Raw genomic sequence first — 13,804 nt, 5'->3', positions numbered from 1 at the left:
CGCTAGAAATTCCAGAATGTATGGGCTCCTCAAAGATGGGTCTCTCACCCTGGCACAGTTGGGGAGTCCCCCCCCACTCCGCACCTGCTTCCGCTTGGTCCAACTGAACTTGGGACCCCTCTCGCTGGTGCTGCTAGGGTGCAGGGCGCCGGGACCAGGGGGTTGGTGGGGGACACCTCTGGGGACAGACCTCCCAACAGAGTCCCCAAGGGCTCTCTGAACTCTTTCCTAGCTCTGAAACACAGACTCATTTCACACGCCCCTGCAACACCCGGTCCCTCAGACTTCCCTAAGGGCCCGGCTTCTCAAGCCACTCAGGACGCAGAGCTGGTTCCCCTGGGAACCAGGCCCTATAGAGAGAGCTGTCCCTCCTTCCCTGCCCACACTCATGTCTCCCTTTCAAAACGGGAACCCACACTCAAGATGGCCTCGTTTGGAAAGATACAACTCTTTTCCGGAATTTTCCATCTGCTCACACCCTAGATGGGAGACCAGGCGATGCTTCCTTGTTCTCCCCTATAGGAGAGAGGACAGGGGTTAAAGCCATGGAGGGAAGGGGACCGCTCCCTCCCGGGATGGACTCACACTGTGTTAAACATGGGTTTTCTAAAAAGAAGCTGCCCCAGGACCGCAGGCCTTTCTCAATTCAGCTGACAACGCTGGTCTCGCCATCACCCACTGCCCTTTAACCCTTTGGAACCTTAATTTGTCTCTCTCCACACCCCCTTCTGTGGAAAGCCGCCCCCTTCTTTTCAAGGAAAAATTCATTAGCAAGCTCATTAAAGATGGGTCGATTTTTTTTCTCTTTCTGGAAGTCAGATTGCTCATAAAACACACACTGAAGTTACTTCATGTAAACGAATAAGAAACACATGCACCCCATTGCCCGTAAGTCTTGCCAGGTTTTGACATTATTTGGAGAAATGTGCTTGGAAATGCATTCAGGGTTTGAATCACAAGTCAGGAGGCATGAGGTCGGGGGCCCCAAAAGCTGCAGGGAGCGCCCCCCCAAGCAACCTGCAGGTGGGAAGACACAGGGCCGAGGTGGGAAGACTCTGTGTCCTTCCATGAGTACAGGGGCTGCGCTCTGTTCTAGGCTCCGTTTCCCACCCACTCAGGGGGATGCCAGTGGGATGGGACCGCCAGCTTCCAGACAAGACCACCATCTCCTCCACACATCTGTGCCCTCCTCGGAGCATCCACTTAGAGGCAGGACAGAGAGACCCCCTCCCGCCACACTGACAGGGCCCTCTGCCCTATGTCTAGCCTGTCTGGGACTCCAACCCATACCCGACTACTCAAGGGTGGGCCAATCCCTCTACAAAAAGAACTTTCCCAAAAATGATCATTTCTTTCAACACTTAATAATGCCTGGAATCTGAGGCTGTGAGGCTGATTATTGATGATGTTCTGTTTTAACTCCTTTAATTGAGAAGAATACTCGATCTAGTCTTTATTTTCTGCTTACCGACGTGCAAAATGCAAAGTAACATGTGACACACACAAAAATGTGTATTTGCCTGAGACGGAACGTTCACGAGTGTACCTGAGACACAGCCAGGCCCAAAGAGACACCATCCCACCCTGCTGGGGACGATGAGGGGCAGGGCTGGCAAAGGCTGGGGGTGGGCTGGACACCTGCCTAAGCCGTGACTCCGCCCCTCAGCTCAGCCCACCTGGAGGGTCTGCTGAGATGTCCCTCCAGAAGAATCCAGAAACCATGGGCACTTGGCTCAGACTAGCTCTGTGGATCTGTCTGGGAAGCTCCAGATACAACACCCAACTCGAAACCCCCAGGCCCCCGCCCCCCGACCTGCATCCTGCCCTGTGTAAAGCTTCCCTCCCAGGCCTCTCTCTCTGCCACGTCACCCTGCTTGCTAACGGCTCAGCAAATGCCAACTATGCAGTAAATATCACAGGGCAGAGCCTTCCTGGTGCCCCTCCTTGGATTCAGCCCTGGGCACACACTCCCCGCCTCTAGGCAGCCCAACTGGCTCTCTAGGGAACAAAATCAAGCAAAGACAACGGTCCTTGGGCTCGGAGGCCTCCGCCCCTCGTCGCCTACACTGACGGGGTCTGTGGAAAAGTAATATCCGCAACCCATTTCCCTTCCAGGGGAGAAGGGCAGCGTAGACCTATCTCTGAAACCTCCATGCGATGAGAGAGCATTACGGAATCTGCGTGAGAGACCCTGGGGGTCTGCGGCACCTGGAGGAGGCCCCCCTCCCCGCTCTGCTCATCACTGGCCCTCTCACAAACCCTGGGGACCCCTGGGACGAAGGGGGACACTGGCATCTGGCCCAGGGACACTGGGGGACCCACCCGAAGCTCTGTAAATATCTGTGGGCTTGAGTTAGCCTCACCAGGCCATTCCCCATCTCCCACCTGGACCACCCCAGGAGTCTGACTGGCCTTATCTATCAGCCTAGGGGCTACCCCAGGAGCATGAAGCGGGAGATACAGCAGGCACGGACGGAGTCAGCTAGCACGGCCCCCTGCTTTGCTGACTCTGCCAACAGCCCCCACCCCCAGGCCCCTTCATGGGACTCGGTTCCTGGGATCCGAAAAAGGAAAAGTGCCCTCGGCCGAGCTTCCTTTCTTCCTGCCATCTTGCTCAGCGGCCACGTGGGATCTCCCAGGGAACCCTGCTAGACCCTCTAGTCCCTAAGACAAAGCTGGTCTCAGGCACCCCAGCAGAGCCCTAGCCCTGAGCCCCCGAGGCTCCATCGATGCGTCTGGAATAAGGAAAGCCAGATAAACAAACGACTCGTTCTGGTGTGAGCCGCACGGCTGTAACCCTCCGCTTTCTTCTTCCCCACCATTACTGATCTTATTTAAACAGACACAAACATTCCATCTCGTTGCAATTTCAGGGGTGAGGAAAACGGGCCAAGAGAAGCACTCACTCAAAAACTACTCTGTGATTAAAGGACATTATCAAAGCCTGGTGTGTGAGAACTCACGAGGACTGACATAGCTTTGGATTTCAGGGAAAAGAGGTTTTCTACCGACAGACAAGCTTTCCTGTTTCCACGTCTCCATGCTGGCCCTCTGGCCGGGCCTCAGAGACCAGAGAGGGTACCTGTACCGTCCCTCATTTCCTTCCCGTGCTTAGCCACGCTGCACTGGGGACCTACTGTGTGCCTGGCCTGAGCTGGTTCTTGGGGGCCCGTGGTCAGCGTTGTGGACACCCCTCACTTACCGTGCCCGGCCCACAGCATGCCACGGCCCCGGGTGGGCCCCACGTGTGCCGGCTCCATGCGGCCACGGTCCCAGAGACTCCAGGCAGTTTGCAGATCCCCGCCAGGCTGCAGGGTCGGTGGAGCAGATTTGCTCTTGGTAGTAGCCCCCTCCCCAGGCTAAACGTGTACCTTCTAGAATCGAGATGTGTGAGCTGAAACTAGTGAAATTCTGATGTCGCGAGAAAGCAAGACACTCACCCCAAAGCGGGTGGAGGTGGAGAGGCACAGGACTGGCGACAGGCAGCTTGGCGGGCTCCCTGGTGCAGGGCGGCGGTCTTCTGGGGGCTGTTCTGGCCTCTTTCATCGGGTTCTTCTGCCAGCCCAGGCGATGTGCCGGGGACAGGGCTGACCTTGCAGGAGATGCAGGAGATTGGGGTTATGACAAGGCTGGCACTTCAGAGGAGCTACACACACACGCACGCACACGCGCACACACACACAGGCAGCGAGCCGAGTCTCACCTGCCGCATGGTTTTCGGTGGAAGCAGGTGGCTTGTGGAGATGAGCAAGGACACGAAGAGGTGAAGAAGCAATGGGCCAGTTGGTAGCCCCCATACCGGCTGTGAGGCCTGGGGCACGGCAGAGCCAGGCCTCCCAGGGACAGGCTGTGGCTAACACCCAGGGGGACGAGACGAGGGGCCTCGGGGGTGGGGAGGGGCAGGACAGAGGTCCGGCTGCAGCCCCATTCACCTGGAGCCCCCACCCCCCCCCACGGGAGGAAGCACCCGAGGATGGCTGCGGGAGGCAGCATGGCGGCAGGGGCCTGTCCCGTGGGCCCTGGGGACCGGTTCCCTGGCCACACAGGGGAAGGGCTCCTTAGGCTGGAGAAGGGGCCTTTACACCCCAGAGAAGGCCAAGAGGCGGACGAGGAAGCAGACCAGACCAGGCAGCCGCAGGCGTGGGCTCGGCAAGGAAAACCAACCAGCTAGGCGGCGGGCTCGACAGCGGAGGCCCAGGGGGTCAGGAGCCCAGTGATTCAGGTGCAGAGAAGGGGCAGATGGGTCGGGCCGGGCGACAGACTGTGGCAAGCAGAGGGTCAAGTGGCCACCAAGACAGAGCAGAGCAGGTAGGCAACCGGGCAGAGGGCAAGCCTGCAGAGCGCCCTGGAGGTTTCCAGCCGACGCCTGGTGCACAGGGGCTGCATTTGGCCCCAGCACAGAGCGTTCCGGGTCACAGACCCCGACTCAAGAGGGAGACCTGGGGGACCGGAGCCCGAGGGGCACACACACGCCACAGCAATTCCTGCGCCCCCGCGTCAGTCCTGAGCTGTAGGGCGGGGGGCGAGGGCAGCCGTCAGCACTCAGCTACGGGATGGGGGGTGGGATCTCCGGGAGGCAGAGAGGGAAGGAGGGGGCAGAGCCCTGGAGATGGGCACCTCCAAGTGTCTCCCAGGGCTTAAATGAAAGGTCACCGGGGCCAAGTGGCCCAAGGCAGGCCTACCCTCCACGCCCCTCTGCCGGCCTTCTCCAGAGCCAGAGGCTGCTGCTGCTCCAGCGCCTGCGGTGGCACAAGGCCGCCCTCCGCAGAAGCAACCCCCCGGCCAGCCCTCCCGGGGGGGCAGAGGCCATCAAGGGACACGCTAAGGGACGCTGGGGCTGAGCCGGGGCCGGGCAATGGGCTCGTTCAGTAAGGATCAACTGTTGGATGACGGGATGGACGCCTGAGTGAGTGAAGGGGCAGGGCCAGCAAAGCCCGGCTCAAATGGGGCTTGGGGGCAGGGCGGTGCCCACGCTCCCCTCAGAGGAACTAATTCCAGCCTCCTCCCGTTTGCCTGATGCTCCTCAGTTCCCAAAGACTCCCGTCTAGCGTCTCGAGTACGGCGGTTCCTTCACTGACTCACCTGTCCAAACAGACAGCCCACATACTCTTACTGAACCCCACTTAGTGCCAAGCTGAGGCTGGAGCACCCAGAGGAAGCAATGGGCTGGCCTAGGGCACCCCCGGAGGACCGAATCAGGAAACGGGTGATGGAAGGAGGAAGAAGGCGGTGGACACCAGAGGTGGGCAGGAAAAGGAGAAAAACAGAAACTCAGGATGGGATGGTGGGGGGCGTCTCCTGGCCTCAGGCATTCTCTGCTTTTCCACCTGGGGAAGCCACCTCTTCCTAGAAGTCCAGAGCCTCCAGGATTGACTTAATGAGGGATGTTGAGACCAGTAGGTTTTGGTAGGATCCCTACTTTCAGAGGTGCTCAGCCTCACCCGGCCCCCTCACCCAGGCAACCTCTGGGTCCCTAGGACAGCCTCGGATGTGGTTCAGGTGCTCGGCAAGTTGGGTTCGCAGATTTTTAAACGAATTCTGGGCCGTGATGCCAGAGAACCTTTAGCCAACAGAGAACTGTGAGCCTCCTCCCCTCGTTCCCATCACCTCCCTTCTCCTTTAGTTCTCCATCTGGCTGAAGGTCTGGCTACAGTCTGGTGCTTAACTGGGAGTGATCTGATCTTGATCAGTCTTGGGGTGAGAAAAGCCCAGAACTTCAGACACAGAGGGGCAGTTGTCAGACTTAGGGGGTGGGAATACCTGCTCTAAAGACATCGATGGGCTCTGGGGAGTTCAAAGATCAGGACAGAAGCTTGGTGGGGGTCCTTCCACTGGTGCACAGGACATATGGAGTAGGTCGGTATGAAGCGGGTAAAAGCAGGGCTGTGGGTTCTGCTGCCAGATCTGAGCTGTAACGTCCCCTCTGTGCACTTGACTCCGAGTGATCCTGACAAATCCCCGGGCCTCTGAAGTTCATGTGCAGCAGTACATGGGAGGCAAAGGTGAACCCCGAACCTCACTACTCCAAGGGCAGGGGCTGGGCGGTGGGAGGGGCACCAATATTTCTTGATGAGGATGGGGCTTTCCAGGTCAGTGTCAACCTTGGGACAATTCCATGGGTCCTACAGGTAGATTATGAAGTCTTTAATGATCCGTGAGCCCCGAAACAAGTCAGGGCCGTGCTCTAGCAGAAAACACGCATCCCTCCATTCCCAGGCTTCTCAGACAATGAATCCACGAGGCGCGGAGGGCCGGGACCCCTGCTACATCTGTGTGTAGTAAGGGTCGAACAAAGGAACTTTCTGCAAAGCAGTCCTATCTGCGGCGGGCTCCCCAAAGCAGCCTTCAACTTTCAACCCCGCTCAATGGACCCCTGACTGGGACAGAGGCAAAGCCTTAAATGAGGAGCACATGAAACCCGGGCTCCAGCACCAGAATTAGAAGTGTGGCCTCAGCCCCGGTCGGCCCTGCCTGCGGACGCCGGCTCACCTCATTATGATAATCAGTGTGTTTTTCCTCCCCAGACAAAGAAGGGCTCCTTATGAGACGAATATTGGAATCCAGCAGCTACCTCATTAAGTCCGCGGCCTCTTCCTTGACAAGGCCCAAGATTAGCCCTGCGTTCATTAAGGGGAAAGGGCGGAAAGTGGAATAAAACAGAAAACCACCGCTGGGGGAGACGGGGAGGGCGCTTTCTGTGGGCCATTCATCCCTGAAAGGCGTCGCGTACCTTCGGGACTTAATCACCAGCGAGGGGGGCTGGGGGAGGGCTTAGCCAGGATGCGGGACCTAAAGAGGTTCAACTTGATAGAAGGAGTTAAAAACCCAAAATGGGGCAATTTGACTTGAAAGCTTCCTGGGATTTGTCACTGGGATAATCAATTTAAAGCCTTTTTCCTGTTTACTTTCTTTGAGCCAGACCCGACCCGAGAGGAAACCTTTCACTGGATGGGTTTTTGGTAGAGTTCCGTATTTTTTCTAAGGCTCCCTTCCCCACTTTTGGGGGCCTCTAGTGTCTTTTCTTACTTTTTTTTTCTCTGCTACGCTTCCCCCATCTCACCCCCACCCCCCACATCTTTCTTCTCTCTCTGGTTCTCCCCGTGGGAACTTAACCTGTCAGAAAAGTGGACGGGGACTCCAATTTTCTCACGAACATTTTACTGACCTTATTTCAAGTCCCTCGACTAGTGTCTGGTTCTTCCCTGTGACACATCCACCTGACCTGCCAGGTAAAGAGTAGTAACTCTATTCCAGAACTGAGAAAAAAGTGGCTTGGAAGAAATGACTAACCCCTAGGCCTCAACACCAGGTGGTTCAGCCAGGCCTCGAACCCTGCAAGACGCTAAGAGGCAGGCTCCAGACAGGAGAGCTGTGGATACCCCAGGTCCTAGGAGAAGCTAAGAATGAGGGAAGCCAGGAGCTGGTGATTCTGTGAGGAGTATAGGCCAACAGGAGGGAACCAGAGCCGAAAGCCACATGAAGGCCAAGAAATGAAAATGTGTCCATGTGTCCGTGAGCTGGAAACGTGTCCAGAGTCAAGTGACAGAAAAGTCATTACCTGAGGTAGGGTCGTTCGACGGAGCAGAACAAGTCAGGAAGCAGTGGGTTGAAGAGGAAATTGGAGGTGAGGAAGGAAGACAGCAAGTGTAGACAGGCCTTTCGAGAAGCTTGGCTGCGAAAAGGAAAGAGACAGGCTGTAGTGGCTGGAAAGGGGGGACAGTGAGGGGGCCTGGGAGGCTCCCGGCTGTGGAGAGAGCAAAATTAGGAATTGAGAGGAAAGAACTAGTGAGTGCCAGGAGAGACAGGTAGGCCTGAGACAGGAGAGACCAACGCCGTAGACACCTCTCTTCCTTCACTACCCAAGAGGTGATAAGGGTGCAAATGTGCCGTAGGACCCCAACCTGGAAGAAGACCTTGATGACCTCTGTTCCCCTTGGAGGTGGCAGGCCAGCCCCGGGGTCGGGACAGGGAGTTGTGAGGTTCAAATGAATCGTGATTATCAAAAGGCCTTTGCGGACCGCAAAGGGGGCCATAATGTTCGCTCTAATTACTCACTGGGAGCAGGACGCGCAATCGTTAGGCCCACTCAAACCTCACGGGGCCTGGGTTTTCACTGACCATAAATTATGCGTCCTTACATTAAGGATGTAAAAACCAGTGGTAAAAGCTCCCGGCAGCCCCTGGAAGACAAAAGGTTCCCTCCTAATAGCCTGGATTAACTCAAAGCGGCTCTCCGCCCACTTCATTTGTCACCTTCCAAGTCACCCTTCCACCTTCTATTTGCCACATAATCCAATCAGGCCCTTTTAGATGCCCGGGAGCTATTGTCTCCATGGAGCCGGGCGTCTCTAAAGCGCCCGAGTTGTTTTTGTCTTGTCCGGACAAAACTGGTTGGCTTAAAAGGGGACGAAAGAAAGTGCGGGTCGAAGGAGGACCCCAATTAGCTTCCAGGAGACTGTTTTCATCATCTTTGGATCACATACCAGGCCTGGTGTGCTGGGCATATTGTCGGCGTTCCAGAAAATGTTTGTTGAATTAATTCTGCTTTTATTTACTCTGAAATTTATTTATTGAGCGCAAACACATGCAGCACCTACTGGGTGCCGTTATTACTGAGGGAGAATGGGGTTGGGCATGTGCACCACGAGGCACTAACGCTGGGAGTTAAGTATCTAGCAATTTCCACAGCGATTTACAAAGCACTTTCACGGTGGTTACATCATTTGGTCTTCAAAAGCGCCCTGTGGGGTAGATAAATGCGGGTGTTTTTTGTTTTTTTTTTTTTTTAAATCCCCATTTAGCCCATGAAAGGGACTGGGGCTTGGAGAAGTTAAGTGACTTGTTTAAGGTCACACCAGTCATTGAGAGGTGGAACCAGCACACGGCACCAGCACAGGGCCACCCAGATGCCCTCCACCCCCCACCCTCCCCAGACCATGCTTGACAGCTGGGATTTCAAAGAGGCTATCCCACTGTCAAATGCCTGATTGGAAATCAAAAGGCTCTTAGTACAACTCTGGGCCCAGGGGAGGTAAGGGGCGGCCACAAGGGCACCCAGGGTCCAACTCTGACCCCTTCTCTTGCCAACAATGTGACAAAACACTTACACTCCTCCAACCTCAGTGTCCCTGCTGTGAATGTGAGTGTGTCCTGTGCTGTGGGAGGGGGCACTTGCTTCTCCTAAGTCCTCTTCTTCCACCACCCCGCCCCCAACCCCCCACCCCGACTCTTTTAAAATCCCTCCAATCAATGTCAAACCCATTCTCATCTGTAAATGCGGCTGCTTCATTCATATGTGTGTACAACACGGAAATAAGACACTCATAGAACATAGAAAGTGCTCTGGAAATGACCACATGTGAAGTTCATGTTCGTACTCAGGTCTGCCCAACGCCCATCTCGGTGGACCCCTACCTGCTTCAAGGAGAGCCCTGTGGACAGGGGCTGCCTGGAGCGCTGTGGGAGAATAAACGAGAAGCATGAGACGAGAGTGACAGGGGTGGGAAGGGACCGACCTACCAAACTTTTTCAACAGACATTTGCTGACCACCTCCTCTATGCCCAGCCCTGCCTGAGGTGGTTTTATATCATTCAATACTCACAACAACCCTGGGAGGCTGCTCTTCTTGTCCCCATTCCCCAGAAAGAACAGGGAGATCTGAGAAGAGGTGGGGAGAGGTGGGGAGGCCCTTGGCAGTTCGGTAGCCAGGCGTCAGGGCACATGCTCATTCCAGAAGCCCACCCCGGGCCTTGGAATTGCCAGTGAGATGCTGGTCGAGCCCTTGGCCCAGGTCCCCCTCCTGAGAAGTTCCCAAAGGGATCCTTCCGTTCAGTACATCATACAGGCAACAAGGGGGTTGTCAGCGGAGAAAGACTGACAACTCCTTGGGGAGGGAAACACTCCAGGTCGCTGGCAAGTGAACACAAGTAGAGACTTATAGAAAAGTATTCAGAGCATCAAGGCATAAGCATAGCAAAGGTCAGGGGTTAATGACCAATGCCCCCTCACTAGGGCATTGGTTTAAACATTCGGCCAAGAGGGAAGAGCTGGCTGGTCGGTTCTGGTCCTCTTCATCCTCAGTCATTCTCGTCCTGGTGGTGTGGGCGTGGGGGGGTGGTCTCTGCCAGTGGCTGCTTTGTATGCTGGTGCCATCCAGGGGTCGGAGCTCCTAGTGGCCTCTGCAATTGATCAAAGGTTAGAGGCCCCACTTAAAAGCCCAAGTCTACGTAGTAATTAAATTTAAATGAATTATAACTAAAATTAATCAGTTAAAATTTAAAATGGTCTTTTAATTGCTAATGGGTCTGGGGGTGTGCAGGGAGGGCGGCAGGGGTGGGGATTCTGCCCGGCAGGTTGTTATACAGTTCCTCAAAGAGGGGCCAAGGTACCATCAGGGGGAGGTGATCAACGAGCACCTTGGCAGCAGCGTGGCATCGGGAGGTGGTCCTTGAAGACAAGGAGGTGAACAGGTGATGTCATCCCTGAAGAGACCCTATGGCACGGGAAGGGGGCCGGATTAGAAACCATCTTGATGACCTCTAACGGTCAGCACAGGAACAGCAGAGAGAGGGAGGGGGCAGTCAGAGGGAGAGGGAGGGGGCAGTCAGAGGGAGAGGGAGGGAGCAGTGGGAAAGAGGGGGCAGGAGGAGGGAGGAGTTAGGAGGGAAGAGGGAGGAGAATCGAAGGAGGAGGAAAGGGAGGGGGAGGAGGGGGGAGGAGGGAGGAGGGAAGGGGAGACAGGAAGGGGAGGAGAAAAGAGGGAGGAGGAAAAGCAGAGGGGAGGAGGAAGAGGAGAAATGGGAGGGGTAGAAAGGAAAGAACTGAAAAGGGGAGGAGGGAGAGAAGTGGGAGGGGGTAAGGAAGACTTGATTGACAGAGCGCAAGTGTTAGCAGTGTGCGCATGCGCAACCTGGAGCCAGGTCTAGCGGGCCGCGAGCCATTTGCAGGCACAGACCGCTAGGGGGCGCGCGTCCAGCACCCAGGACTCAGGAGCGCAGCCACCTGCGGCGCGCGCGCGCAGCAGAGCCTCCCGCGCCCCCGCAGCGCCTGGCGCACAGCTGCCAGGGGCACAGCTGGCATAGAACGGGGGGGGGGGGCGCCCAACAGGTCTGGGGCTGGGGTGGGGGAAGGCCACAGCCCACACCAGCACATCGCGCAGGGCCACTATGTCCTCGAAACACTACACCCGCCATAGCATGCCAGAATCCACCTGTGGACATCGATCAGCGCCCCCCCAACACACGTCCAGGGGCCCTTCGGCACCAACTGTGAGGGGGGTCACCCTGCATCAGAGACACGTAAGGCTACCGAGAAGGCACTCGCCAAGGATCTTTCCAGAACACGATTCCACTTTTATTAAGTGAAAACACAGAAATCTTGGCTCTGACCTTCGGTAAGTCCAATTAAACATAAATTAATTAAAATTATAAAGACCCAGTTCTCGATACACCGTTTCCACTCATTCGCGGGGCTTCTGGACACATGATACAAAATACTATCGCTAAAAAATAATACGCAGGCAGCCAAACCCACCTAAAATCGTCCAGAGCACCACCGACCTCCCCCCGCCCCGTGATCTCAGCTCGCCACAGCAAGAACCTCCAGACCGCGCGACGACACCTACTCCACAACCTGTCGACCCCTTCATCTTGCTCAAATGCGCCACATCCTCTTGTTAAGACCCCCAAAACCAAAGCCCGCTAAGATCAACTAATCTGCGTCCACGCTCTTCCACGACCCCCTAAGTCACACAGCCCGCGCGAATCACGCCATCTCCACCCGGCGCCAACGCTCCAGCGGCTGCCCAGGGAACCCCGGGATCTTAAAACATTTCCCCCTCAGGTAAACGAATCCAGAATTCTCCAGTAAATCCCGCGCTCGACCCCCTCCAGCAGAAGAACAAAGGCCACCTCCCCTCGCCACCCCGCCCCCCAAAATTCCGCAGTGCCACCAGCGCCCTCTGGCGGCCAGCAAGAGAACCTTCCAGAAACCTGCCACGTAGCAACCCGCTCGCGCGCCCCCCCCCCGCCCGAGGCTGCCGGCCCAGAGTGGGGAGGGGGCGGCGTGGGGGGGCTTGACAGGGACAAAGGAAACGGCAAAAGACGACTTTATCAAAACTCAAAATCCCGCAACATGTCAGAATCTTGTAACGACCATCATGCAATGCTAGAAAGACCCCCGGCCCCCATTTCCCAACTCCCAGCGCCTGGACAACCCCAACACGCCCCCTTTTCTGTATTTCTCTCTTCCCTCTAGATTAGCCTCCCCCAGCCCCAAGGACACGGCCTTCTCTGCATCCCAACCCACCACCCTGCTATTCTGCCAGTGCCCCCAGTGACGTGACCTTCCCCCCAGCCGCCCTTCTCTACGGAACTGGTCCTAGGGGGCTTCTGATGGGTCTGCACTTGGGCGCCATATCTTTCCACTAATAAAGTGACTGATCGGGGGAACCAGATGATTAACAGTTAGCAATTTTACTCTAAATTTTGACTGGAGTCTGCTCTGCACGAAACCTGGGCATTTGGATTCGCAATCCCTTGCGGACGGGAACCTGCACCCCTCACGCCTACGGGCCACCAAGAACCTGGCCAAAAATTGGGGGGGCATCTACCTGGGAGATTCTTCTCTTTAGGTGCTCTTGCCCCCCGACTCGGGGGCATGCATAATGCACCCGCCGCCATAGCTCCCACCCACCGGGATTCTAAAGGTGCCTTCGAGCACAGAAAATCAGGGTTTTGGACCCCAGTGACTGCGGTACACTGGATTCTAACGGGGATCTGATCGGATTCGGGCGTCATCTAAACCCCTACCACCCAGCCGACCCTCAAGCTGAGGGTCTGGACGAGAAAAGGGCCCTGATCCCCCCCCCCCCCAGGAAAATGTGCCTCGAGATCTTTCTGCCTGACAGAATTTTCATCACCGACACTCGGGGACCAGGCGAGGTGGCCGCCTTCGAGAGAAGGTCCCCGGCGTCTGTCATCGGCATGTCCAGGAGGACAGAGCCCAACCTCGAAGGGGTGTCATCTTCGATTTGCACATCCTTCCAGGCAAGGATGGCCAACCACTCACCAGGTGGGGAGATTCTCGCGTGGGCGCCCCGGTTCTCCCGAGGAGCTGCAGCCGAGGCCAGCGGGCCAAGGCGCGCTCCATCTCCGCTCTCCGCCGTCTGCGCTAGGGGCTGGCTGGGTGGGGTTTATATGGAAGCGCAGAAGGGGTGGTCTCTGACGTCAGCGCATTCTGCTGCAATGCGCTCATTTCTCCAAAAGTGATTGGCCGGAAAAATGAGCCCCCCAGATTCTATGACAAATTGCTCTAGCCGCACCCAGATTGCAGCAAAGAAGGGAGGAAAAAAAATCTGCCGCAGTGCCCCTCGCCGCCATGACCAACACCCTGTGTTCGCTGGTGCTTTTTGCCCTACCCGAGCCCCGCTCGCCGAGCACGGCGATCTGGCTGCACAATTTGCTGGGAGAACGGGACAAGGGATGGTTTTCCTCAGGCGGGCCGAGGGTAAAGCTGGGGCGCTGGGGGCGGCACATCACACACCTGACTATTTCGGAACCTCTACCAGAGGATGCGTCTTAGGGAAAGGAAAATGATGCTTTCTGCTTATTGTCCCGGAAAATAAAATGCCCCGAGCAGGAGAACCAGTACCCACATGTAAGTGGCGGCTGTCACCCCCTTTTAGCCCACCCGTCCATTTCTGATTGGTTATCTTTGACATGGAAGACTCGGCACAGCCTTGCATCTCCGAGTCAGGGAGGGGAAAAAAAAAACAAAAACAAAAAACGGGTTTTGAGTCCCGGG

At 56.3% G+C, this 13,804-nt stretch overlaps 1 long non-coding RNA gene across 2 annotated transcripts; it reads right to left on the bottom strand.

Annotated features, from left to right (window-relative positions):
• Positions 1 to 3,573: 3,573 nt before the first annotated feature.
• LOC111148704 lies at positions 3,574 to 13,170 on the bottom strand. 2 transcript variants are annotated; one of them, XR_002640712.1, is made up of 5 exons: positions 13,070 to 13,170; positions 10,417 to 10,493; positions 9,415 to 10,179; positions 7,559 to 7,672; positions 3,574 to 3,592 (listed from the first exon to the last, which is right to left on the bottom strand). It is a non-coding gene; the product is annotated as an uncharacterized LOC111148704 (long non-coding RNA). The 2 variants fall into 2 exon arrangements; XR_002640713.1 differs by lacking the exons at positions 3,574 to 3,592; positions 7,559 to 7,672 and having other exon boundaries at positions 9,518 to 10,179; positions 10,390 to 10,493.
• Positions 13,171 to 13,804: the final 634 nt, after the last annotated feature.

Source organism: Enhydra lutris, unplaced genomic scaffold, assembly GCF_002288905.1.
Source record: "Enhydra lutris kenyoni isolate GAN:26980312 unplaced genomic scaffold, ASM228890v2 scaffoldscaffold20, whole genome shotgun sequence".
Classification (NCBI taxonomy): domain Eukaryota; kingdom Metazoa; phylum Chordata; class Mammalia; order Carnivora; family Mustelidae; genus Enhydra; species Enhydra lutris.
This window is presented reverse-complemented; position numbering and strand designations above follow the sequence as displayed.